Source organism: Artemia sp. Qi Xiang Cuo, chromosome 15 (genome assembly GCF_049724085.1).
Source record: "Artemia sp. Qi Xiang Cuo chromosome 15, ASM4972408v1, whole genome shotgun sequence".
Classification (NCBI taxonomy): Eukaryota; Metazoa; Arthropoda; class Branchiopoda; order Anostraca; family Artemiidae; genus Artemia; species Artemia sp. Qi Xiang Cuo.
In genome coordinates, this window is record NC_142808.1 from 66242856 (window position 1) to 66257711 (window position 14856).

The window sequence follows — 14856 nt, forward strand, 5'->3', positions numbered from 1 at the left end:
GTTTGGCAGACATGTTATATCTTTGAGTAAATTTGAGTCAGATGAACAATTATGCTTTGCCGCAAAAGTGAATATAATGTATTTATCACGACTAGAGCATGGATTGAATGCTATTATGAAGCACATTGAGGAAAATGGATTGACTCACCTAACGCAAAGAGAGTGAAAATATATTCTTTTATTACATTTCTGTCAAAAAAAATATTTTTTTATAATGCTTTTTTTGGTTAGACACTCTAGTTGGCCGTTTACCCCACTTTCTCTCTCTCTAGAGTGGGGGGGTGACCAAAAGGTATTGAGAGTGTGCACAAAGTAGAAACTTGCAATTTTTATTTAAGTCTATAGTTGGTAGTGGGAGTATCAAGAACAAAAATGATTGGATTTGAGAAACAGAAGATCTTACGGAATCTAGTCAAATTGGAAAAATGTTTAGTGTCAGATGATGACTTTCTGGAATTATCTCTTCAACGGAAAATATATTCTCTAGAAATGCTTAACAGTATAATGGGAACTGATTCCTCATCTTTGGACTATTGTATGAAGCTTAAGCGTTGTGAATCAAATGCATTTACTCAATTTATTGATATATTATTTGAAACGAAACAAAATGACATTGTGATTCTGCTTTTAGCCACTAAAGGTAAAGGTAAAGGATGCGGCACTAGACCCTTAAGGTCCAAACCGGCGGTGCTGATCTCCGTTTCGTGGCCCTTCAGCCAGGAAGTGCAATGGGGGGCTGGGGGCCAGCCAACCTATGCTTTCGCAAACCCTTCCTGTTTTACCTTCCCCAGATTTCTCCAGGTACCCATTTAGAGCTGGGTTGACTCTGGCTAAGCTTACAGGGTCACACCACTGACCCGCGTCCCAAACTAAGAAACTGACCACACCGGGGATCGAACCCGAATTCACGGATTCTCAGCCCAGCGCGTGTCCACTTAGCCAGAACGGCTCTTTAGTGGCTTTTAGCCACTACCTAGAAATTCATTCTTTAAAGCAATAGGAAATAAGTTTTTGTGACGATACTCGATTACTTCTCCTCATCCTCTTCCTCCTAGAGGACAGGACAATATTTTTTTAATGATTTTGAGTCAGTTTCTCGTTGGCACTGAGACGGACAACATCGAAAAAATGTATCTTACATGTTCACTATGTTTATATATATTGGGCAGCTGGTCATCGTGTGAGAATTGTACTACAGTTGATGACTATAATGAAAAGTGTAGATTATGAAATCCGTGTAAATTGCATAACGGATATGCTGTACAAACTAAGGACTGTGACACTTGTCTTGAAGAGACTTGTGAATCTCATTCTAATGGATATATATGCTCCAATGGTCATTATGATAAGTGCGATCAATGCGAATATACTTACCATGGCTTGACTGGCAAAAACCATAACCGGGACTTCAGTTTATTTCTAAGGCATTGGTATCGTCGTGGATTTAAATTGTATTGGGAAGAAGAATTTGGAGCACGTTTCAATTGTAAAAACATGAAGAGAGTATGGCTTCTGCGCCATCGTTTTGAGGACAATAGTAGTAATGATTATAAACCTAGTGATTTTTATTTGGCTGTCATAGAAAGTGATTCTTCATATGAGAATATTGTTTGCGACATTACTTCAAATAATCAGATAGAAACAGGTAAATTTTACAATATGAATCGAAATAGTATCATTGACTTCACAAGGAGATTTAATAAAAATGAAGTTACAATATTTTGTGGAAAATGTGACCCTGACTTTGCACGCTAGGATCAGTACAAGTTGAATCCCAATGATCTGCCACCACTAATCGTTGTCCATGATGACTACGATGACAATCTAAATGACTATGAAGAAGAAGAAGAAGAAATCTAAACAATGAAGACAAAAGACTTTTTTATAGTGCATATATATATATTATTAATAAACAAATTCACATACATTTTTAAAACATTTTATTCTTAGGGCACTGAAATCAATATTATACAGGTCTAAGAAGGTATTTTCTACTAGAAAGTCATTCAAACGTGGACTGTGTATATAAATGTTGAGGAATTCACTGAAAGTAAAGTCACGACATCGAAAAATGAAATAAAGTAATGCATGAAAATCACAGCTTTTGGTTGATAAATCTTGTACTCGCATCCGATTTTGAATAATTGTTTTCCCATTTCCTTCAAAGTAGTTTTTGATGTGCGGTGTGTAGAATGCATATGGTAGACCAAGAGGATCAATGACCCGTCTGCACAGTCGATGGACTACATTTAACAATGATAATGGTTTTTTTAACAGTATGAATATAATCAAGGAAATTTGAGGGTATACAATAGGATTTGTATTTGGACATAAAAGGATCCATGTTAAATACATTGATTATTTGATTGGTTTTCATGGTGCCAAGTCTAATAGAACACTACCGTCGGGGGTTATTTCCCAATAGGTTCCAAATTCATTGAGTGAGGTAAATGTTACACTATCGGTTAATGGTTTGTCAAAGGTACGTTCTAAACGTACAGTACCTAGTCGGACAATACTCATATCTTGAGTACCAGACAAGTAAAAAACAATGATACCATTTTGGTAATGATACCGAAAATTGAATCGGTAATACCATTTTCATATAGTTGAGAATCTCGATCTAGGGATTGCATTGTCAATTCATATAGGGTCCTATAGGATTTAATAAAGAACAAACTGTAGAGAGGAATTCCATTTCTTTACATACAAGAGAGGAAGTTCCAAATAATTCAAATTCATGTGGCGAACTTGTCCACGATCCTATGGCACTGGCACTCTTTACAAAAGGCAAGGCATGTTTCGAAGGAATTTCACCATCGATAAATGAAGAATCGGTGTAGGTACTTGATCCAGTGACAATATGACGTTGATTAGCGATTGTGTGAGGAACGAGCAGTTTGATATAATTTCCAGAGGCTCTAAGTTTTTCAATTGCCAAAGCAACAGAACTCATAACCTGTTGTTTTCGCACATGAAGTATTGCCCAGGTGAGATTGACATTAGCATCGGGTGCTGCATCAAGTGTTTTTCTCAATATGAAATTGGACGGTGCAAGTTGTAACTTTATATCAATTTTAACATTGGGGGGCATCCAATGAGATATATTGAATATTTCATGATTGAGTCTACCAACTAAATGATACTCTTTGCTCACTGCCCAAGTGAGTTCACCGTTAGTATCAACATTTGATCTATAGTCATAGCCCATTGGCTGACTTCTCAATCTCTTATAGGCCATTAGAGTCGTCAACATAAATTGTATTTAAATCGCATAGTTTGATAGATTATTGCTAGTGCTCACCAATGTTCCATTTATGTAGACACACATTTGTTTAAATAAATTGTGTAGTATACCATTTTCATAGGATAGTCCATCGACGTTGGAGGGAGGTAAATTCTCAGACTTTTTCCTCACCACAACTTTTGAATCGATAAATGTGGATGATAAATCTATGAAGTAGTCCATCTCTCTCTCTCTCTCTCTCTCTCTCTCTCTCTCTCTCTCTCTCTCGCTCTCTCTCTCTCTCTCTCTCTCTCTCTCTCTCTCTCTCTCTCTCTCTGTCTCTCTCACTACGTGTGTGTTTCTGAGTGGATATTCGCATGTTTCCTTTTTTGACTTTATGTGATTTTAGGTGTTTTATCTCTCTCTCTCTCTCTCTCTCTCTCTCTCTCTCTCTCTCTCTCTCCCTCTCTCTCTCTGTCCCTCTCTCTCTCTCTGTCTATCTGTCTCTCTCTCTCTCTCTCTCTCTATCTCTCTCTCTATATGTATCTCTCTCTATATATCTATCTCTTTATATATCTATCTATATCTCTCTCTCTCTCTCTCTCTATCTCTCTCTCGCTCTCTCTATCTCTCTCTCTCTCTCTCTCTCTCTGTCCCTCTCTCTCTCTCTCTCTCGCTCGCTCTCTCTCTCACTCTATCTCTATATCTCTATCAGTATGCCTGTGTGTCTGAGCGAGTGTTTAAATGTTCCCGTTTCTGCCCCTTTGTGATTGCGTTTGTTTTTTTCTTTCTTTCCACTCTCTCTAAAGGTGTGTCTCAGTTTGTTTTTCATATTTCACTACCTCACTTTATGTGAGTTTATGTGTTTCTCTCTCTCTCAAAGCCTGTGGGTCTGAACGGATTTTTTCATTTTTCCGTGTCTAATTCTGTGTGATTAAAATTTTTTTTTTTTTCAGAGAGAGAGAGAGAAAGAGAGGGATTTACCTACAATCATAAATAGTCAGTCACGAAGAGTCAGAAACAGAAACTAGTAAACACCCTACTCAGCAACACAGGCATAGTGAGAGAGAGAGACAACACGTTTTTTGTCTTTCTCTGTCTCTCTGTCTATGCTATGTGTGTCTGAGCAGGTCTTTACATATTTTGTATCTGTTTGTCACAATATGTGATTTTAGATGTTTTTGTCTCTTCCAGTATGCCTAGGATTCTGAGTGGGTGTTTGCATGCTTCCTTGTCTGACTATGTGTGATTTTAGATATTTTTGTCTCTCTTTCTCACGGTGCCTGCGTGTCTAAGCGGCTGTTTGCATGTTTCCGTGTCTGACTATCTGTGAGTGATTCTTTTTTTTTACTTGTTTTTGTCTCTCTCTCTCTCAGTATATCCGTGTGTCTTAAGGGGTGTTTACATGTTTCCTTGTCGGACTCTGTGTGTTTTTGGGTGTTTTTGTCTGTCTCTCTCACTACGTCTGTGTTTCTGAGTGGATATTTGCATGTTTCCTTTTTTGACTTTATGTGATTTTAGGTGTTTTTATCTCTCTCTCTCTCTCTCTCTCTCTCTCTCTCTCTCTCTCTCTTTTAGTATGCTGTGTGTCTGAGCGAGTGTTTACGTATTCTAGTGTCTGAGTCTGTGTGATTGCAGGTGTTTTTGTCTCTCTTCCCCCTTTCACTATGCGGAACACGGAAACATGCAAACACAGGCTCAGACACACAAGCATAGTGAGAGAGAGTTTTACTCTGTAGACAAAAAAAAACAAAAAAGACAGACACTTCAGACATACAAACAGAGAAAGACAGACACTTTAGAAATACAAACAGAGACAGACCAGCACTTTAGACATACAAACCATCAAAGACAGGCACTTTAGACATACAAACAGAGAAAGAAAGGCACTTCAGACATATAAACAGAGAAAGACAGACACTTTAGACATACAAACAGAGAAAGAAAGGCACTTCAGACATACGAACAGAGAAAGACAAGCACTTTAGACATACAAACCAACAAAGACAGACACTTCAGACATACAAACCAACAAAGACAAACACTTCAGACATACAAACAGAGAAAGACAGATACTTTAGACAAGCAAACCAATGAAGACAAACACTTCAGACATACAAACCAACAAAGACAGACACTTCAGACAATCAAACCAACAAAGACAGACATTTCATATATACAAACCGAAAAAGACAAGCAATTTAGACATAAAAATTCACAAAGACCAACAAATTAGAAATGCATGCCAACAAATACAGACACTTCGTATAAAAAAACGTACAAAATCAAGCGATTCAAACATGAAACGCACCAAAGACAAGTAATTCAGACCTGAAAACCAAGAAAGAAAAGCACTTCAGACAAACAAATAGAGAAAGACAAGCACTTTAGACATAAAAACCAACAAAGACAAACACTTCAGACATACAAACAGAGAAAAACAAACACTTTAGACATACAAACCAACAAAGACAGACACTTCAGACATACAAACAGAGAAAGAGAGTCACTTTAGACATACAAACCAACAAAGACAGACACTTCAGACATACAAACAGAGAAAGCCAGACACTTTAGACATACAAACAGAGAAAGACAGGCACTTCAGACATACAAACAGAGAAAGACATACACTTTAGACATACAGACAGATAAAGACAGACACTTAAGACAAACAGACAGAGAAAGACAAGCACTTTAGACATACAAACCAACAAAGACAGACACTTCAGACATACAAACAGAGAAAGACAGACACTTTAGACAAACCAACAGAGAAAGACAGACACTTCAGACATACAAACCAACAGAAACAGTCATTTCAGACATACAAACAGAGAAAGACAAGCACTTTAGACATACAAACCAACAATGACAGACACTTCAGACATACAAACCAACAAAGACAAACACTTCAGACATACAAAGCAACAAAGACAGACACTTCACACATACAAACCATTAAAGACAGGCACCTTAGACATACAAACCAACAAAGAAAAACCCTTCAGACATACAAACCAACAAAGACACACACTTCAGACATACGAACAGAGAAAATCAAGCACTTTAGACATACAAACCAACAATGACAGACACTTCAGACATACAAAACAACAAAGACAAACACTTCAGACACACAAAGCAACATAGAAAGATACTTCACACATACAAACCAACAAAGACAGGCACCTTAGACATACAAACCAACAAAGAGAGACACTTTAGACATACAAACCAACACAGACAAATATTTCAGACATACAAACAGAGAAAGACAGACACTTCAGACATACAGACAACAAAAACAGACACTTCAGACATACAAACTAACAAAGACAAACACTTCAGACATACAAACAGAGAAAGCCAAACACTTTAAACATACAAACAGAGAAAGACAGACACTTTAGACATACAAACCAAAAAAGACAAGCACTTTAGACATACAGACAAACAAAGAGAGACACATCAGACATACAAACCAACAAAGACATACACTTTAGACATGCAAACCAACAAAGACAGACACTTCAAACATACAAACCAAGAAAGATAAAAACTACAGACATACAAAAAGAGGAAGACATGCACTATAGACATACAAACTAACAAAGACAGACACTTCAGACACACAAACCAACATAGACAAACACTTCAGACACACAAACAAAGAAAGACAAACACTTTAGATATACAAACAGTGAAAGCCAAACACTTTAGACATACAAAACAACAAAGACAGAAACTTCAGACATACAAACAGATAAAATCAAACACTTTAGACATACAAACAAACAAAGACAGACACTTCAGACATACAAACCAACAAAGACAAACACTTTAGACATACAAACAGAGAAAGACAGACACTTTAGACATACAAACAAACAAAGACTGACACTTCAGACATACAAACCAACAAAGATAGACACTTCAGACACACAAACAGAGAAAGACAAGCACTTTAAACATACAAACCAACAATGACAGACACTTCAGACACACAAACCAACAAAGACAAACACTTCAGACACACAAAGCTACAAAGACAGACAATTCACACATACAAACCAACAAAGACAGGCACCTTAGACATAGAAACCAACAAAGACAGACACTTTAGAAATACAAACCAACAAACACAAAGACTTCAGACATACAAACAGAGAAAGACAGACACTTCAGACATACAAAGAACAAAAACAGACACTTCAGACATACAAACCAACAAAGACAAACACTTCAGACATACAAACATAGAAAGACAAACACTTTAGACATACAAACTGAGAAAGACAGACACTTCAGACATACAAACCAAAAAAGACAAGCACTTTAGACACACAAACAAACAAAGACAGACACATCAGACATATAAACCAACAAAGACAAACCCTTCAGACATTCAAACCAACAAAGACAAACACTTCAAACATACCATCAAAGAAAGACAAAAACTACAGACATACAAAAAGAGGAAGACATGCACTTTAGACATATAAACTAACAAAGACAGACACTTTAGACATACAAATCAACAAAGACAAACACTTCAGTCAGACAAATAGAAAAAGAAAAACACTTCTGACATACAAACAGAGAAGGCCTGACACTTCAGACATACAAACCAACAAAGACAGACAATTAAGACATAAAAACCAACAAAGACGAACACTTCAGACATACAAAACAACAAAGACAGACACTTCAAACATACAAACCAACAGAGACAGACACTTCAGACATACAAACAAACAAAGACAGACACTTCAGACAAGCAAACCAACAAAGACAAACACAAACAGAGAAAGACAGACACTTTAGACATACAAACAGAGAAAGACAGACACTTCAGACATACAAACCAACAGAAACAGTCACTTCTGACATACAAACAGAGAAAGACAAGCACTTTAGACATACAAACCAACAATGACAAACACTTCAGACATACAAAGCAACAAAGACAGACACTTCACACATAAAAACAAACAAAGACAGGCACCTTAGACAAACAAACCAACAAAGAAAGACACTTCAGACATAAAAAAACCAACAAAGACAAACAATTCAGACATACTAACAGAGAAAAACAATCACTTTAGACAGACAAACCAACAATGACAGACACTTCAGACATACAAACCAACAAAGACAAACACTTCAGAAATACAAAGCAACAAAGACAAGTACTTCAGACATACAAACAGAGAAAGACATACACTTCAGACATACAAACAAAAAAAACAGACACTTCAGACATACAAACCAACAAAGACAAACACTTCAGACATACAAACAGAGAAAGACAAACACTTTAGACATACAAACAAAGAAAGACAGACACTTCAGACATACAAACCAAAAAAGACAAGCACTTTAGACATACAAACCATCAAATACAGACACATCAGACATATAAACCAACAAAGACAAACACTTTATACATGCAAACTAACAAAGACAGACACTTCAAACATACAAACCAAGAAAGATAAAAACTACAGACATACAAAAATAGGAAGATATGCACTTTAGACATATAAACTAACAAAGACAGACACTTTAGACATACAAACCTACATAGACAAACACTTCAGACACACAAACAGAGAAAGACAAACACTTTAGACATACAAACAGAGAAAGCCAGACACTTCAGACATACAAACAAACAAAGACAGACACTTCAGACATACAAACCAACAAAGACGAACTCTTCAGACATACAAAGCAACAAAGACAGACACTTCAAACATACAAACCAACAGAGACAGACACTTCAGACATACAAACAAACAAAGACTGACACTTCAGACAAGCAAACCAACAAAGACAAACACAAACAGAGAAAGACAGACACTTTAGACATACAAACAGAGAAAGACAGACACTTCAGACATACAAACCAACAGAAACAGTCACTTCGGACATACAAACAGAGAAAGACAAGCACTTTAGACATACAAACCAACAATGACAAACACTTCAGACATACAAAGCAACAAAGACAGACACTTCACACATAAAAACCAACAAAGACAGGCACCTTAGACACACAAACCAACAAAGACAGACACTTCAGACATAAAAATCCAACAAAGACAAACAATTCAGACATACTAACAGAGAAAATCAATCACTTTAGACATACAAACCAACAATGACAGACACTTCAGACATACAAACCAACAAAGACAAACACTTCAGACATACAAAGCAACAAAGACAAACACTTCACACATACAAACCAACAAAGACAGGCACTTTAGACATACAAACCAACAAAGACAGACACTTTAGACATACAAACCAACAAAGACAAGTACTTCAGACATACAAACAGAGAAAGACAGACACTTCAGACATACAAACAAAAAAGACAGACACTTCATACATTCAGACCAACAAAGACAAACACTTCAGATATAGAAACAGAGAAAGACAAGCACTTTAGACATTCAAATAAACAAATACAAACACTTTAAAAATACAAACAAACAAAGACAATCACTTTAGATATACAAACCAACAAAAACAAACACTTCAGACATACAAACCAACAAAGACAAACACTTTAGACATGCAAACCAACAAAGACAGACACTTCAAACATACAAACAAAGAAAGATAAAAACTACAAACATACAAAAAGAGTACGATATGCACTTTAGACATACAAACTAACAAAGACAGACACTTCAGACATACAAACCAACAAAGACAAGCACTTCAGACATACAAACAGAGAAAGACCAACACTTTATACATACACACCAACAAAGACAAATACTTCAGACATACAAACAGGGAAAGACAGACACTTCAGACATACAAACAACAAAGACAGACACTTCAGACATACAAACCAACAAAGACAAACACTTCAGACATAACAACGGAGAAAGACAAACACTTTAGACATACAAACCAACAATGAACAAGCAATTCAGACATATAAACCAACAAAGACATACACTTCACACATACAAACCAACAAAGACATGCACTTTAGACATACCAACCAACAAGGACAGACACTTCAGACATACAAACCAACAAAGACAAACACTTCAGACATACGAACAGAGAAAATCAAGCACTTTAGACATACAAACCAACAAAGACATAAACTTTATACATACAAAGAAACAAACACACACAAGTCGGATATACAAACCAACAAATACAAAAACTCCAGATATGCAAATAAAAAAAGGCACATACTTCAGAAAAAACAACAGACAAATACAAGCACTTTAGACATTAAAACAAAAAAAACAGACACTTTATACTCACAAAAAGACAAAGACAGACAATTCAGCCATACAAACAGAGAAAGACAAACACTTTAGACATACAAACAGAGAAAGACAGACACTTCAGACATACTAACCAATAAAGACAAGCACTTTAGACATACAAACAAACAAGATAGACACATCAGACATACAGACCAACAAAGACAAACACTTTAGACATGCAAACCAACAAAGACAGACACTTAAAACATACAAACCAGGAAAGATAAAAACTACAGACATACGAAAAGAGGAAGACATGCACTTTAGACATACAAGCTAACAAAGAAAGACACTTAAGACATACAAACCAACATAGACAAACACTTCAGACACACAAACAGAGAAAGACAAACACTTTAGACATACAAACAGAGAAAGCCAGACACTTCAGACATACAAAACAACAAAGACAGACACTTCAGACATACAAACAGAGAAAATCAAGCACTTTAGACATACAAACCAACAAAGACAGACACTTCAGACATACAAACCAACAAAGACAAACTCTTCAGACATACAAAGCAACAAAGACAGACACTTCACACATAGAAACCAACAAAGACAGACACTTCAGACATACAAACAAACAAATACAGACACTTCAGACAAGAAAACCAACAAAGACAAACACTTTAGACATACAAACCAACAAAGACAGACACTTTAGACATACAAACCAACAAAGACAGACACATCAGACAAACAAACCAACAAAGACAAACACTTCAGACATACAAACCAACAAAGACAGATGCTTCACACATACAAACGAACAAAGACAGACACTTCAGACACACAAACAAAGAAAGACAAACACTTCAGACAAGCAAACTAACTAAGACAAACACTTCAGACATACAAACCAACAAAGACAGACACTTCAGACAAGCAAACGAACAAAGACAAACACTTTAGACATACAAACCAACAAAGATAGACACTTCAGACATACAAACCAAACAAACACAAACACTTTAGACATACAAACAGAGATGGACAATCACTTTAGAAATACAAACAAACAAATACAGACACTTCAGACATACAACCATAGAAAGACAAGCGCTTTAGAAATACAAACCAAAAAAGACAGACACTTCAGACATACAAACAGAGAAAGACAGACACTTTAGACATACAAACAGAGACAGACAAGCACTTTTGACATGCAAACCAGCGAAGACAGAAACTTTAGAAATACAAACAGAGAAAGAAAGGCATTTCAGACATATAAACAGGGAAAGACAGACACTTTAGACATACAAACAGAGAAAGAAAGTCACTTCAGACATACGAACAGAGAAAGACAAGCACTTTAGACATACCAACCAACACAGACAGACACTTCAGACATACAAACCAACGATGACAAACACTTCAAACATACAAACAGAGAAAGACAGTTTAGACATACAAACAAAGAAAGACAGACACTTCAGACAAGCAAACCAACGAAGAAAAACACTTCAGACATACAAACCAACAAAGACAGACACTTCAGACAAGCAAACCAACAAAGACAAACACTTTAGACATACAAACCAACAAAGACAGACACTTCAGACATTTAAACCAACAAAGACAGACACATCAGACATACAAACCAACAAACACAAACACTTCAGACTTTCAAACCAACAAAGACAGACACTTCAGATATACAAACCAACAAAGACAGACACTTCAGACATACAAACAAACAAATACAGACACTTCAGACAAGCAAACCAACAAAGACAAACACTTCAGACATACAAACAGAGAAAGACAAGCACTTTAGACATACAAACCAACATAGACAGACGCTTAAGACATACAAACAGAGAAATACAAACACTTTAGACATACAAACCAACAAAGACACTTCAGACATACAAACAGAGAAAGAGAGTCACTTTAGACATACAAACCATCAAAGACAGACACTTCAGACATACAAACATAGAAAGACAATCGCTTTAGACATACAAACCAAAAAAGACAGACACTTCAGACATACAAACAGAGAAAGACAGACACTTTAGACATACAAACAGAGACAGACAAGCACTTTTGACATACAAACCAGCAGACAGAAACTTTAGACATAAAAACAGAGAAAGAAAGGCATTTCAGACATATAAACAGGGAAAGACAGACACTTTAGACATACAAACAGAGAAAGAAAGGCACTTCAGACATACGAACAGAGAAAGACAAACACTTTAGACATACAAACCAACAAAGACAGACACTACAGACATACAAACCAACATACAAACAACAATAATTTCTTAAACCACATTGGCCTGACATCACATAAAGAAAGAAAAACGAGCAAAAATGGGGTTTTTATAGGCCAAATGACGATACTGAAAATACAAAGCGAATATTTCGAGAGGACAAACGCCTCTCTTCTTCAGCGCGAAACGAAACGATGTATCAATAAAAGCCAAAAATTTAAGGCCACTTTAGACATACAAACCAACATAGACAGACGCTTAAGACATACAAACAGAGAAATACAAACACTTTAGACATACAAACCAACACAGACACTTCAGACATACAAACAGAGAAAGAGAGTCACTTTAGACATACAAACAGAGAAAGACAAGCACTTTAGACATACAAGCCAGAAAAGACAGACACTTTAGACTTACAAACAGAGAAAGACAGGCACTTCAGACATACAAACAGAGAAAGACAGACACTTTAGACATACAAACATAGAAAGAAAGGCACTTCAGACCTACGAACAGAGAAAGACAATCACTTGAGACATACAAACCAACAAAGACAGACACTTCAGACATACAAACAGAGAAAGACAGGCACTTTAGACATACAAACAGAGAAAAACAAACACTTCAGACATACAAACCAAAGAAAGACAAGCACTTTAGAATACATACAAACAAAGACAGACACATCAGACATACAAACCAACAAAGACAAACACTTTAGACATGCAAACCAACAAAGAAAAACACTTCAAACATACAAACAAAGAAAGATAAAAACTACAGACATACAAAAAGAGGAAGACATGCACTTTAGACACACAAACTAACAAAGACAGACAAGTCAGACATACAAACCAACAAAGAGAAACACTTCAAACACAGAAACAGAGAAAGACCAACACTTTAGACATACAAACCAGCAAACACAAATACTTCAGACATACAAACAGAGAAAGACATACACTTTAGACATACAAACCAACAAAGACAGACACTTCAGACATACAAACCAACAAAGACAAACACTTCAGACATAAAAACCGAGAAAGACAAACACTTTAGACATACAAACCAACAATGAACAAGCAATTCAGACATATAAAGCAACAAACACAGACACTTCACACATACAAACCAACTAAGACAGGCACCTTAGACATACAAACCAACAAAAACAGACACTTCAGACATACAAACCAACAAAGACAAACACTTCAGACATACGAACAGAGAAAATCAAGCACTTTAGACATAAAAACCAACAATGACAGACACTTCAGACAAACAAAGCAACAAAGACAAACAATTTAGACAAACAAAGCAACAAAGACAGAAACTTCAAACATACAAACAGAGAAAGACAGACACTTCAGACATACAAACAAAAAAAACAGACACTTCAGACATACAAACTAACAAAGACAAACACGTCAGACATACAAACAGAGAAAGACAAACACTTTAGACATACAAACAGAGAAAGACAGACACTTCAGACATACTAACCAAAAAAGACAAGCACTTTAGACACACAAATAAACAAAGATAGACACATCTGACATACAAACCAACAAAGACATACACTTGAGCATTCAAACCAAGAAAGAAAAACACTTCAGACATTCAAACCAACAAAGACAAACACTTCAGACATACAAACAGAGAAAGACAAAAATTTTAGACATGCAAACCAACAAGGACAAACACTTCAGACATTCAAACCAAGAAAGACAAACACTTCAGACATACAAACAGAGAAAGACAAACACTTTAGACATACAAACAGAGAAAGCCAGACACTTCAGACATACAAACCAACAAAGACAGACACTTCAGACATACAAACAGACAAAATCAAGCACTTTAGACACACAAACCAACAAAGACAGACACTTCAGACATACAAACCATCAAAGACAAACTCTTCAGACATACAAAGCAACAAAGAGAGACACTTCACACATACAAACCAACAAAGACAGACACTTCAGACATACAAACAAACAAAGACAGACACTTCAGACAAGGAAACCAACAAAGACACACACTTAAGACATACAAACCAAGAAAGACATACACTTAATAAATACAAACA